The sequence below is a fragment of the Drosophila eugracilis genome, unplaced genomic scaffold (genome assembly GCF_018153835.1).
Source record: "Drosophila eugracilis isolate 14026-0451.02 unplaced genomic scaffold, ASM1815383v1 contig_1317, whole genome shotgun sequence".
Classification (NCBI taxonomy): Eukaryota; Metazoa; Arthropoda; class Insecta; order Diptera; family Drosophilidae; genus Drosophila; species Drosophila eugracilis.
Genome location: NW_024572115.1, coordinates 405647 through 419928, shown reverse-complemented (window position 1 = coordinate 419928; position 14282 = coordinate 405647).

Sequence of the window (14282 nt, the reverse complement as noted above, 5' to 3'; positions counted from 1 at the left end):
CGTGACAGGAAGTCAGGCCGGAGATATCCAAGCAGTGAAAGAAATTACCTAAAAATTGCATTTTGGATGAAATTTTAATGCTCATAACTTGGCCAATAATGGCTCAAATAAGGAATGTAATACCTCGTTAAGCGTGTTTTCCTATGCTTATCAAAACTCCATTCACAGTTTGTGTCATTTTTCGAAGATTTTGATTATGGTTGGCTTTTCTATTTTAAGATTTGGAAGACATTTTTATAACGTTAGGTGAGTGTAACTTAAGAAAGGTGAATGGAGACGAAAGACACTTTAAAATGGTGAGTTTTTTGTTCAATTTACAGTACAACTTCCACTAACAAGACTCTTTTTATCTCTTCCAACTGACTAGAAAGTTTACCTCGTTTTCTGTTCTGAAGAAGCTCTTAGTTTGAGGTTTTTAAGGTAAGATGATACAAGATTCTTAGTATATGTATTAAGAAATTCTTGTATAAAATAAAAATATTTGATTTCTTTAATAAAAAATTAAAGTTTTTATTTCCTTTTTAGCCCAGAATATCTCTCAGTGCAATGCGTAGGCGCTAGGACGAAGGATTTTCTGTCAGAGCCGTCAGCACACACACACACAGTGGACAAACCAGCGGGTTGGTGGGGGTCACAAAATGCAGCAGGTCAACCCAGTGGGTGAGGAGAGTGAGGCAAGCGAAGGGGGTTTTCCTATATAGAGCCAGAGCAGCAGCGTCGGCGGCGGCGTAAGCTAGCGTATAATGATATTAGTCCCGGACTAATGTATGCAAGCTTCTCTAATAAGCGCACTGCACATTATTAGTTATTAATTAGTCAGGTGAATTGCCCACGAGGCCTTGCCACCCACACACAGACGAACACACACTTTCATACACAATCCACCTAAAGGGTGGGGTTGGGGGGTGGGTGGCGTGTAGGCTTTTGTTGTAATCTCCCAACCGCATTGAACTCTATATAGCTGCTGGTAGAGCTATAGTTTTACGTGTTTGACTACAATGGCCGGCGGTGTTTTTTGGCTGCTGCCTCAACATCCTGAATTATTAGAAATGAGCTAATTGAAAAACTCAGTGCGCCCTCTAACAAACGCATAGAACACATAGCTAAACACACTCGTACACACACACCCACACACTCTTGCCCACGTAATGGCGTAATTCATCACGTAACGTGAGATGTAAATTGACAGCTAACAAGCTCAACGCCGCCAGATGCGGAAATCTAGAGATTGGAAAGCCAATGAAGAGCTGCGAACTGGAAATCCTGGGACAATCGATTTGAAGGGGCTAATTAGCTCAGTCGAAGGGGAGATCGGATATGCTCTGGTATAATCAATAGTCAAGGGGAGTAGCTTAGAAGGGTGTGACCCCTATTCTAAAAATTTAAAAAGAAAAGTATTAGAAGGGTTTTCATATATCTTAAACTGGAGGATTAACATTGGTAAGTTACCTTGCATAATATCGAAAAATATCATTTTAACTTTGAAATTCCTTATTAAGGTGTCTAAAAGTATGCAACAATAAGTGCTCACTAAGGAAGTTCGAAGGATTCATTGCGAACTTTACTTGAATTCATACTTTTTGAGCACATTTATAAGTTATTTCTGAAAAAAAAACTATTCCATAAACTCATTAATTATCCAAATCTAAATCCACAGCACATCTTCACCTACGTAACAACGTAATCTGGCGACCCTAATCATCGACGTAAGCTTGGAAAAGGATCATCTTCCTAAGGAACAACGACGATTGTGCAACGCGCCAAGTCCATGCCAGGCTTTATCCCCTACTCTTGAGCTGCTTAGGTTATGTAAAGCCATTTGCGGTTAGCAATTTGCCAGCGGAGCTTTTGTTTTGCGAAGTGCAAATACTCCAGCTCATTGCCCCATAGCCAAACGGAAATATATAAAGAGAAAACTTCTACTACTACTTGGCCAGCGATCCTGCACACAGCAAAGTTATAATGACCTTTTTCGGTGCGGTTGAAGTCGGAAATCAGAAGTCCCCAGACCAATTCCATTTCCAAACCAATCTGAGCGGCCAATCACGCGCCCAATTCCGTTCACCGAACCCAAGTCGGGAGTCTAGTCCAGAAGTGCACAAGACCAGAAGTCGAAAAGTCCAAAGTCCAATCCGAATCCCAATCCCAATCCGAATCAGAATCAGAATCAGAATCCGACTGCGACTGCAGCTTAGCGCGTAATTTTCTATGAATGCATCCATGACTCTGGACCGCAGGAGGTCCGACGCAAAGCGACAGGAGACGAAGCCAAAAGGATCGGACTGGGAGGTAAGGAGACGAGACGTGCCACATGTATGGTAAATTAACACCCTCCCCTTTGACTACCCACCCAGGCTATCCACTGCAGGGAAAAAAAGAAAGTAAGAAAGCTCAAAAGGTAAAACTTAAATGCAGATTAACATAAAAATCAAATTAAACTTACAAATTTCTTGTATTTTCCAGAGAAGCTACAAGAAAAATTCCCAAAGTTTTAACCATAGGCTGTGTGCCGCCTGGCTATCGAAAGACTTTTCTGGCAGTGTATCAGCTTGAAAGTCGCGCTGCAACTGTCGCATATTGAAACGTTAATCGCATTGCTCCTTGCAGTTTTCCCGGCAGGGAAACAACTCCAACTCGGACTGTTGGTCATCGGACGCAGGGATAATGGCACAGGGGGAGTTGGATAATGGGAGAAGGAGGTAGGATTGGATGGAGCAAAGGCCGTCATATTTAGTTTTCCTTGACGCTCGCAGCTCACACAGCTGGATGTCCTTGCAGGCAGTCGCTACCTCCCCCACCCCCTAGCTACTCCTCATTTTACCCATCCTTGCTTACCCCTAACTCCTCGTCATTTCCATTCCTCCGCCCCCAAAGCAACGTTTGCGATGATTACTTTTGGTGGTTGTTGACTGTGGCGAGTGGCCACTACGTACACCGTACCTCTGTACCCTTCTCCGTTCGTTCTCTTCTGCCACGCCCCCCTACTGCAACGCCCCTTTGTTGTTCGCCTTGTGGTCAATGACATTTGCTCGGGAGCAGCAACAGCAACAGCAGCAGCAGCAAAGGCAGCGAAAAATCAATGCAGCAGCAGCAGCAGCAACGACACCGATGACTTTTAGTCAACCTAAAAACCACCCACCACCCACCCATCATCCCTCTAATCCTACTGCGGAAGTTAGCCACCCCCCTTTTCGGCCATTTAACCAGATGCTGAAGAAGACTTTTCCCACCTGCAGGGCCCCAAAAAAAAAGAAAAGAAATATCGAAAACAAAAAACAACGAAGGCGGTCTGCCAGTCGAGTGTTTTGGCCACATATTTCACAATTATCATAAATTTCTAGGCCAGGCCCCAGGCACTTTCCTTTTAAACTGAAAATTTATAGGCGCACTTGTTTCGATAATTGGATGTTGGTCAGGTGGGAGAAGGAGGGAGTGGAAAGGGGAGGGAGAGTTCTGGCCAAGATGGGCAATGCAATCGAAATGATGCCCAACGGAAGTTTAGAGGGAAATTATGTTTTATTAAGTAGGAAAATGCTAAGGTTATGGGTAGATCTTTGTGATTAAGTAGAAGTTAGAAATTAGTTGTTATTAAACTAAGATTGATTTTAGTCTTTGAGTTGATTAGTTTTTTGTAAGGACCTTTGACTTGATAAGTTTCTGTAAGGAAATAGTTTTAGGCATCAGGAAAAGGGAATAATATGAAGTTTATGTCACAAAAAGTTGCAAGTTTGCATGAAATTAACGAAAAATAACAAATTAGCAAAGGAAATTCCTACTTTTAAAGTTAATATTTATAACTTTAATCATCAAAAAACCGCAGTTAAGAACCCTGAACTTATTTCTTATCAATTTAGACCATTTAAGCCTAACTAAAATCTTGGTTTAACTTTGGAATGCAACAAGAATTAGCAGAAGTTTGAGCCCCTTCAGTACTTTAGAATCCTTTTTGGCCAACGCATTTTCTTTGTAACCACACGTTCCCAAATTCCACTTGCCACTGCTGTTGCTGCCACTGCCACTGCCACTGCCACTTGCCACTTGCCACTGCTGCTGTTAATTTCCTCCTACTTGGTAAACATTTTGCGGCTATCTCACCTGCGAGCAAATCAAATTCCAGACATTGGCCAAAGGTTTTCTCGCACTTTGCACGCTGAAGAGAAATGGGAAATTTGCGGTAGCAACAAGTCCTCCAATTAGCCGCGTGCCTCGAATTCCACCTTCTCCTCCTCTGCAGCCCTCGTTATGACTCCCCTCCTCCCCCTCTTTCTCTCTCTCCCTCCCTTCCCTCGCATTTTGCACCAAACTGAGAACTCACCTGTTCAGGCAAATCGTGGCGCTGACGCGTTAATTGGCTTTCATAATTGACCAAAAAGGACATCGGAGGCTGTGGGGGAAACCGCAGTGCTGACCATTTGCACAGCTCGAAATGGGTTTTTCATTTTTGTTTGTTTTTTAAAATGAAAAATATAAGACAATATTATTAATTTTTTAGTTTTTAAAGTTAGAAAGTGTAAAGAAAGCTGGTTTATGGTTTTACATATTTTTTTTTTTTTGATTTCAAGAAGCCTTCTTTTTGGTTCTAATTCTTACTCTTGCCCTCTCCTTATATTTATATCATAATTACTTCAATCTAATAACCTTACTTTGCATTTTCTTTCAGTGCATTTTGACCACTGAAAATGAAATGAGCAAACTCTACTTCTGCTGCTCTTTCAACTGGCAATTGCAACGTGGCCAATAATTCTTGCGGACATTTTTCGCATTCGAACCAAAAACGAAACAAGAACGAAAACGAGAACGGGAACGAGAGAGCTTCTGCTGGCCAAGATGACAACACCGATGTTGATGCATCCAATTAGGCGGGCAATTACCAAGGACCAACGGCCCAAAGGAGCTGTTGCAAGTCACTCCATTGGTCAGTTCGGCTTCAGGTCAGCAGCAAGGATGAAGGATAAAAGATGAAGCACTGAGGATTGGTTTTATATCCTCCTAGGTCTTTGTCGCTAATGAGGTACCATGTTAGTGGGTAAGTTGTTTGAGGCTACACTTTGAGGCAATGCAATTAGTTAGTGTAAATCTGATTATGGGAAAAGTTGTTGCATAGAAAATGTTGACTACTTAAAAGGGGATTGAAAAAATAGAATGTTTTAGGCTAAGGAAAGCTAGTCAAAGAGCTCAAAGGATTTCTATGATGAAAAGGATATATCTAAATGCCTCTTAATAGGTTCTTTAGGGCTTACAAAAATGCAAAATAGTTCGAAATGTTAATATTACTATAAGTTAGTAAGAAGTCCTAAGAAAAGTGGGTAAAAAATAGATTTCCATTGACGCAGTTTTCTTCTTTTCCATAAAAAATCAATTTTCCTCGCAATTTTTAACTTCTAAGAACACCAAATCAGGTCTTCAAATTACTTTCTCCCTTTCTATTTTGTTACAAAAGAAAAAAAAAATTACCCCAATTCGATTTTAAGTAAATTTATTTTCTTTTTTAGCTGAGTTTTTTATGCTTTGCAATTAATTTGCTGGTTTATTATTGGCCACCTTCATCCCCTCTCAACGCCTCCTCCGCGTCCTTTTCCCAAAACAAAAAATGTTGTCCTCTTTGTCATTTAAAGCGATATTTATCATCGTTGTCTACTCCTTGGCTCATTTGCATTTGCCACAAGCGAGGGGCAAGGGCAGGGGCAAAACCAGGAGTGTCGCCTGCCCGGCCTGATAAGTTGGCCCCTGTTTTTATGGCTATGGCACGCTCTGGGCCAAGTTGTTTGTGACCGACCGACCGACCGGCACTCGCTTCGTTTTCATTTCATCAATTAACCAAAAGGCAGCAAAAATGTGTTTTCGCCCTCTAATTAGCATCTACATAAACAGAGGGAAATCCTATTAGCACCCGCATGCCCCCTGCCCTCTGAAAAAAAAAAAAAAGTAAAACTGAAAGGGGGTGGGGAGGGGAAAACCGAACCATAAATACTTTGGGGCAAATGTGGGCGGCAGGACATCGCAGCTCATTAGCAACTCGATTCAGCAATGTTGGTATGCCAGCAACGTGTCCTTTTTTCCCTTCCAACTGGCAAGTAAGGAGTAGTTTTTTTTTTTTGGGTTTTCAAAAAATAAATCATTAAAATTACATTTTCTCAAAGGGATTTTATGATTTTCTAAAAATTTCCTTTAAAATAAAGTAGCTTTATGACTTAAATCCAAGTAAGAACTTAACTTAACCCCAAAATGAATCAGAAAAAGCATACCCTTTGTTGTTGAAGGGGCCAAAAGTCAGAGTCCTTTTGGGCCAATGGAAAACCATTTTGGGAACCAGCTCACGTCAGAGTGCCAAGCCTTCTCGCCACCTGGCTAATATTCCGAGAATTCTTCTCGGATTTTGACGACAAAAGAATCTGCTGCACTAATTGCTGCATAACTCGGTTGTCTGCGTGTGCATGAGAGAGTGTGTATGCGTGTGTGTGTGTGCGTGTGTGGCTTTTATCCTTTGGCCTCCCTGTCATCATCGCACTTGGGATGCTATGTCAACGCCGGAGTTCATTTGTGAGCTGCTCCTGCTGCTGCTCCAGCTACTGCTCCAGCTCCTGCTCCTGCTCTTCCTACTGCTACTGCTCCTCCTATTGCTCCTGCTCCTACTCCTGTTTGGGTGTCCATTATAACCACGGCCACTTCACGCAGTCCCCGAGTGTCGATCCCAGAACCCAAACGCCAGTTTCAGTTCCACTTCCATTTACACGCATCCCTCTGCCCACGTTCCCTTCGGAGACTCCTCCTGTTTGTTGTAGCTTCGTGGTACCCAAGGGGTTTACCCTTCAACCTGATTTTTTAACAGATATATATTATCTTGCGGTTGAGAGAACCCTTCAAAAAAAAGCGTATTTACCTTCGTTAAATGGGTTAACTAAGTAAGGGAAAGGTTCATTAGTTAGTCAATGTTAGGAGTGGAGAAGAAAGAAGTGTTAGAAGTTAACTCAAGAGGTGAATATTGAAACTATTTTATTATTTTTAAGGATATCGAGGAGATGAAATTAGCAGCGGAGCATAAAAGTATGCTATCAAATTTGAAATTCCTGTTTTTCTCACAGCACTTGTAAGCCATTTTCACACCCCAATCATTGTTTTGTAAGCTAAAAACTTATATTACCTTTCTACTCACTTGATTTCTTTATAGGGTATCTAAAAGTCTAAATCCTGGCAGCTCTTCATCCTGCCTTGAGCTACCTGGCCTGGCCTGGCCCGGCCCGTGTGTGCGTATCTAAATGTATCCATATGCCTGAGATACGGGATACCAAAGCCAATTACCTGTGCGTCTGTCCCTCACCTCCTCACTCCCCTTCCACCCCACCAAAGTGAAAGGTGGGGGTGTTTAGGGGTAGAGAGAGAAAGAGAGTTGTCTGGGCCTGCGGCTGCTTGGGGAAATACAAAACTGACGCTGGGGCACAGTCTCCGTGGGCCATGCGACAAATTTGACTTTTATGCTTTTGAGAATTGCCTGTGACACAGATACAGATATAGCCGCCACGAACATACACCAAACGGTTACAGTGCCGGGCAAAATGATACGGAATATATATACTATACTATATATATACAGATACAAAAAGGTAAAAACACAAATACAAACACATACGTATATCCCGACAGTTATGCAATTACAACAGGTACAAAAAAACCCAACGACGAGGCACTTGATGCGACTTTCTGGTTGTTGATGATGATTCTCGGCGGAGGATCGCCCCAATGATGATGATGATACTGATAGAGTGTGGCAAATACACTGAGGGAAAAGCCGTTGGGCTTGCCATATATAGGTATGTAACTGTATTTATATACGTCCAGGGTGTCCATATCCGTGTCCGTGTCCATGTCCGTGTCCGCCAGCTGAAATGTACCCAGCAAACAACAATAACAACAACAAATTGTTTGCCGGGTAATGCGAGAACTTTTTCGGGGTAAATAAGTGGATGGCCCTCGGCTAGGAGTCTGCAACAGAACACTGCCAACTCGTAACGCACATCCAACGCATATATGGCAGCCACATAGCCAAGGCACTGAGAGAAATAGTTGTCTGTTAAAGTGGAAAAGTTATCTATAAGGGTGGAGAAAGTATATGAAGAACTAGAAAGACTCTTTTTAAGGTGACAAATTATACAAAATTCTAGAAATTTTCCAACCTTAAAGTTTACCCACTCAAGCAAGCAGTCTTTCCAACTAAACCCCAAATTTCTTGCAGTGCCTGGCCACCCACTTGGTGGTGGATCTGTCCGAAAGCAGAGAATTAAAATTCAAATTCCAATTCATCAAGATAATCGCATTTCAGAACTTTTATTTGCCTCCCCTGCCGTCCCCCCCCCCGCACAGAAGTCACATGTGCGAGTGAGAGACTGGTGGTGGCCCAGTGCGTGCAGCAGTGTCGCTTCTCGCTTACACTTTTTACAATCAACCCAAGAGCCACCTAAAAACCACCCACTACTGACCACCCATACACAAGTGTCCATCCGCTTGTATGTCAGTCAGTGTATGTGTATGCATGCATGTGTGTGCGTGTGTGTCTGTGTGTGTGTTTAATTGTGCTGGTGTTCGGTTTTGTTTGTGCAGAACGGGCAGCGGATGTTGTAAATATTTGCAAATAGCCGTCACAGTTCCCAGCCGTCGACCGAAACCCGACCCCAAGAGTCCTGGTTATACCCTGGGCCCATCCTGGATTCCATCTTGTTCTCCCACCTATCCTATCCTATCCTATCTCGAAATCCACGCCCATCGTCCACTGGAAAAAGTGGGGTTTTTAGGGCCAATTATTATTAATTGCTTTACAGATACAGAACAGTACGACGGGTACAGTGCAGTACATAGAGTAGTGCTGTGCAGTACAGTAGAGAACATAACAGAGTATAGACGAGGAAGAAGGCAGGAAAAACAACTAGAAAATCTAGAACAGGAAACGCAGCTTTAATTACCCTGTCAGATACTTTGGACAGTCTGATGTTTATAAACAGCTCTTGCTACAGGGAGAAAGTGATAGGGTATCTATTAATATGGACAAGGGTGTGATATTACTTCTATAAGTTAGTTCGATTTTAAGATATGTTTAGTATAATGCAGTGAAAAGGATTTCCCTCTTATTAGTTATTAAATTTCCCTTAAAAAGATGTCTCTTAGTAATATATATAATAATATCAACTTCTATATCTTTTACAGAAAAATCCACCATTATATAGACTCCTGCGGCGGCATACTCTCTGGCCAAGACTGAAGACGCAAAAGAGGCAACTTGAAGTAGGCTTTAGCCCACTTGGCAGATGAAACCCACTCCCCACTGCCCATTACCCTCTACTGGAAATGGGGGAGTAAAGCAAAAAGTGGCACACAAAAAGCGGCAATAATAATAACAATAAACCAGAGCCAGTAATAGGAATAGAGTCCGTAGTCTGTAGTCTGTAGTCTGTTCGTCCGGAGACCAAGGACTCGCAGCCAAGTGCAAGCTGTTGCATAATGCCACTACTGTTTTACTACTGCCACCGACTCGCATTGGGCTAACTGGATGGATGGGATATTTGGACGGATGGCTAGGCTAGGCTAGGCCAACCAACCAACCAACCAACCCACCAGGCTCTTGGCTCTTAGCTCATGGCTCTTGGCAATTGCCAAGCGGATTTTCCGCTCCACAGAGCTTTCCCAACCAACCAACCAACCAGCCAGCAGCGCCAGAAAGAAGAAGTAGTCTTCTTTTGGGCCAAAGAAGCAGAAGGATAGACTGGGCTGCCCAAAACTATTACTATAAACTGAGAATGCTAAGTGAAAAACTGTGGAAATTTATGAAAACTACAACAAGTTGGACCAGCAACTCACTGAAGCGTTCACATTTTTAATCATAATAATATTTTAAACAATATAATTGCGAAACTAACAAAAGATGCAGTTTAGCTAGCAAATGACGATGCACAAATTGCCAATAATTCGGCTCTCTTTTGTGAAAATTGTGAAAATTTTGCAACTGATTGAATCGATTGTTAAATTGGATTATTCAACTATGAAAAGCTGCTGGAAGGAACAATATATATAAATATATATTTGTATATATAGAAAATCTGGTAAGAAAATCAATGTACTTATTCGCATTCTGTCTGTAATGAAAGAAAACTGTAATTGCTTTTCAGGGAAAACAAAAAGGAAGGAAAGTGCTTAAGGCTAAAGGCAAGTGATAAAATCTCCGAGTGAGTCTTAATTTTCCGTAATAATTATTACTCTAAAGGCATTTTAGGGAATTTTAAATGTTGTAGGTGGTTATTTACTGCAATAGCTTTGTTTTTAAACGTTTTTTTTTTTACGATTTTTGTGACTGAAAAAATGGAAGAAAAGTGTTTTCCTGTCATTGATTACAAACCTAGCCATTTACCTTCCACTTCAGGTTGATATACCTCGTAATTATCATAATCGTAATATAGCCAAGGATAACTCTTCGATCCTTCATAAGAAACAATACCTGAAAACATCTTCAAAGCAAACCCAAACACGTTCCTCTTTGGTTTCTAAATCAACAAGTACCCCCACAGCCCAGAAGTATGCAACTCTCGTTTGACCCGAACATGCTACGTTCACAACATACAACAGCAACAGGGTTCGCTCTGTGGCTGTCCTAAGGCTGGCAATGCAACATGTTCGATGTCCACAGAGACAGACAGAGAGAGTCCACACTTTGTGGATGGAATGTTAAGGAAAATAGTTCGTTTCTTTTGGGGGTTTTTCGTTTTGCATTAAATCTTTATTTAATTCTTTTTGCGCTTTTCTTGTTTTTCTAGGCCAAGTATACTTCTTCTTCTTCTTGTTTCTTGTTTTTGTTTTTTGTTGTTGTTTTAGCCAAGTTCCACTTTTCGACTTAAAACATTTTCTCTGTGGTAATAATAATTAATACATATGCATAACGTTACTTACAGTTTTTGCTTAAATTAGGTATAATTAATAATTAATTAATTTATTAATAATAATCATAATAAGGTGTAAACTCCTCTCGTTTTAAATGCCCCGTTGTTGTTGGTATCGGTTATCGCGTTATCGCGTTATCGTTATCGTATCGGTTGTTCTATATAGTTCTGTGCTGCGTTCGTTTTTCTTCTTTTCTTTCATATTTAGTTTTTATAAAATATCACATTTTAAGCTTTTTTTTTTTTTTGTTTGTGGAAAAACCAAAGTTTCGAACGGAAAATTCACCGGCAAAGCAAAATCGGGCAATGGCAGAAGCAATATAGTTTGTATATATATATATATATATATAAATCTAGCGACGAGACCCAAAAAAGAACGCCAGCACTTTTGATCGAAAGGATGATCGCTGTTTGTGTTTGGGTTTGGGATCTTTATCCCTCCCTCCCCATATATATATATTCGTTATACATATATACTTGCTTGTGGTTTGCTAAAACTTTGCTTTATTTTCTTTTTACGATTTATCCAATATTTAATGCGCCTTTTTTCTGCGTTTAGTTCGCTTTTTTTTGTTTGTTTTTTAAATATTTTATTTAGACATTTAAAAGTCTGCAAAGTGCAGCTTGGGAATTTAAAATTGTAATTTCATCTTTTTTGTATGTTTTTTTCTTTTTGGTTTTTCTTTTTTTTTGTATATGCCTATCATGTCTGTCGGTGTGTGTTTTGAGTTTCTCTTTCTTTAGTTTTCTCTTATTGCGTTTGTGTGTGTGTGGTGGTGTGTGCTTGGTGGAAAGTCAATTTGATTTTCCATAGTTGCTACATCTTGATTCTAGAATTTTCCCTATAGTGCTGCGTCTCCTTTTCATCTTTGTTTGCTTCTAATTGTGGACAGAAAGTGGACAGGACTTGGAAAATGTACAGAAAACACTCGAAAGCCGCAGCCAGAATGAAGATTTTAGGATGTTTTTTGTAATAAAATTTAGATAGAACTCTTTCTAATCCATTAAAACCAACCAGAAATCTGAACTTCCTAAAAACCCTGAAAAGTATGCTTTAGCAATGATTTCACTTCAGCTGACTTTCAAACACCTTTTCTCAAGTATCGACTAATAAAGATTTTAGGATGTCTTTCTGTATAGTGTATATATAAATTCAAATTAGTTTCAATTTAGAAGATTTAGATAAAACCAACTCTAATCCTTTAAAACCAACCAGAAATCTGAACTTCAATAGAAACTACCTGAAAGCCCTTAAAAGTATGCTACCCCTCTTCAACTTACTCTCAAACACCTTTCCTAGCATCGCCTAAGGAATTTGTGAAAAATATCAACTGAAAAAACTATTATTGCTCAGAGGTTTCGTCACATGGCTCTAACATATCAACACATCCTTTAGTCCTTTTGTTTCAAGGAATTCATTTCTGGCCGAGGCTTGAGGTCTTGCAGTTGGCATTTTAACAGCTCTTTTACCTCATTGTCCAGAGAAAAGTTGAGCTGAGTTGAGTTGTGAGTTGCGTTTGAGGAGTCGGTGGAAAATGGACCTTTGTTTTTGGCTGGGTGAAAGTTTTTGAAATGGAAATGAAATTCTTTACAATGTTACTCTATAGCTAGTGCCTGCTGTGTGAGTGTGTAGGGTAGTGGGGGTAGTGGTTTTAATGGGTGTATCAGTGTGTATAGAAGGAGAGGTGTGTACATTTACCATTTATCATTTAGTATACACATAGGTATAAGGGGGGTATGGGCTTATATATGCATTTGCTTAAGACACATTTTTCAATAAGTAAGTGGAACAACTCGCCAACTACATGCACATAAATTACAGATTTACTTTTCTGGCTTTTCTTTTTTCCCATTTTTGTTTTTCTTCTTTTCGTTTTTAAATGCTTTCGATTTGGTTTTTTTTCAACGCATTTTTTCTCATTTTTTGCGATACTCAAAAAGTTCTTGATAGGCTTTGACAAATATATTTTGTGGGTTTTTCTTATGTTCTCGCCTCATTTTTCTTCTGTTTTCCTTTTCCTTTTTTTTTTTTTTTGTGCATCAATTAAATTGTTTATGTGTCCAAATTTATTTACAATTTGTTTAACACTCAGAGCTTAAGTTACCAAAAAAAAAAAAACACTTTTTATTAAATATTCTTTTCTGGTTTTTCGTTTTATTAATATTAATATTTCGTATAGTTATAATCCACAATCTTTAATCTATGTACAAGCATTGCTAGTTTATAAATAATAAAAAAAAATCGTATATATTTAGATTTATATATATATCTTTATATATATATATATAATATTTAATGATCATGTTTTGCTTTATGCGTAGACAACATGGTGGTGCAATCTTCTAGATCTAGTCTCCACGTCTCCACGTTCTTCCACAAAAAAAAATTATCTCCCCTCTCGGGTATTTCTAGTCGGGATGCACTAAAAAAAAATTCGCTTTAACATAGTTCGTATGTACATGAATAATTATATATATTTAGATATATATTGTATGCAAGTGTGTGTGTGTGGTTGTGGTTGTGGGTGTGTGTGTTGGGTGAGTGCTCGGGGGTTACATATATTCTATATAGACATATGCCTAACATACAGTTTATATATATATATATTATTTTATATAGCGGTGCCAGATCTGCCAGATATTGGTTAATAATACATATATTTTGAATATATATATATATCTATCAATTCTGTGCTTAGTAACGATTAGTTTAAAAATGTTTTCATCGGCCGCCGGGGGAAAAAAAATCTTCGATATACATCTATTCAACATGCGCAATTCGTTCATCGGTTTCTATCGGGTTTATCGTTTATCGTTTATCCTTCATTCTCTGCCAGGGGGATTCTTCCTTTTCCTCATTCCTCGTTTTTGTTTCCTATTTCATGCTTTTCTTTTTTTTTTAGTTACTTTGTTGTAGGTACCTTGCGTTTCGCTATAAAGTGATTCCGTATCCGTATCGGTATCCCCCCTTCCTACCTCCTCTTTCCCTTACAACATATCCGCTATGGAGCCATAGTGCTGCTCCTGGCATATCGGACGACAGCACTCCTCAACGGCGTCGTACTTGTAGTGGCGCCGTCTCCTGTTCATCTGACTCCTCTGGTAGTAACTTCTTCCTGGCTCCAACTCTATTTCCTCCTCCTGCTCCTGCTCCTCCTCCTCGTCTTCTTCCTCCTCCTCTTCCTCCTCCTCCTCTTTATCCTTCCTTATGTAACTGCCCATCCCCCCCTGATCGCAGATATCCAATTCAAAGGGATTCAAACGATCCTGGGCTAGGGAGTAGCGTTTCTGGGGCGGCTGCAGTGATGATGTGGACGATGACGTTGACGCTGATGACGTCAGCTGCTTATGCTGATGATGACG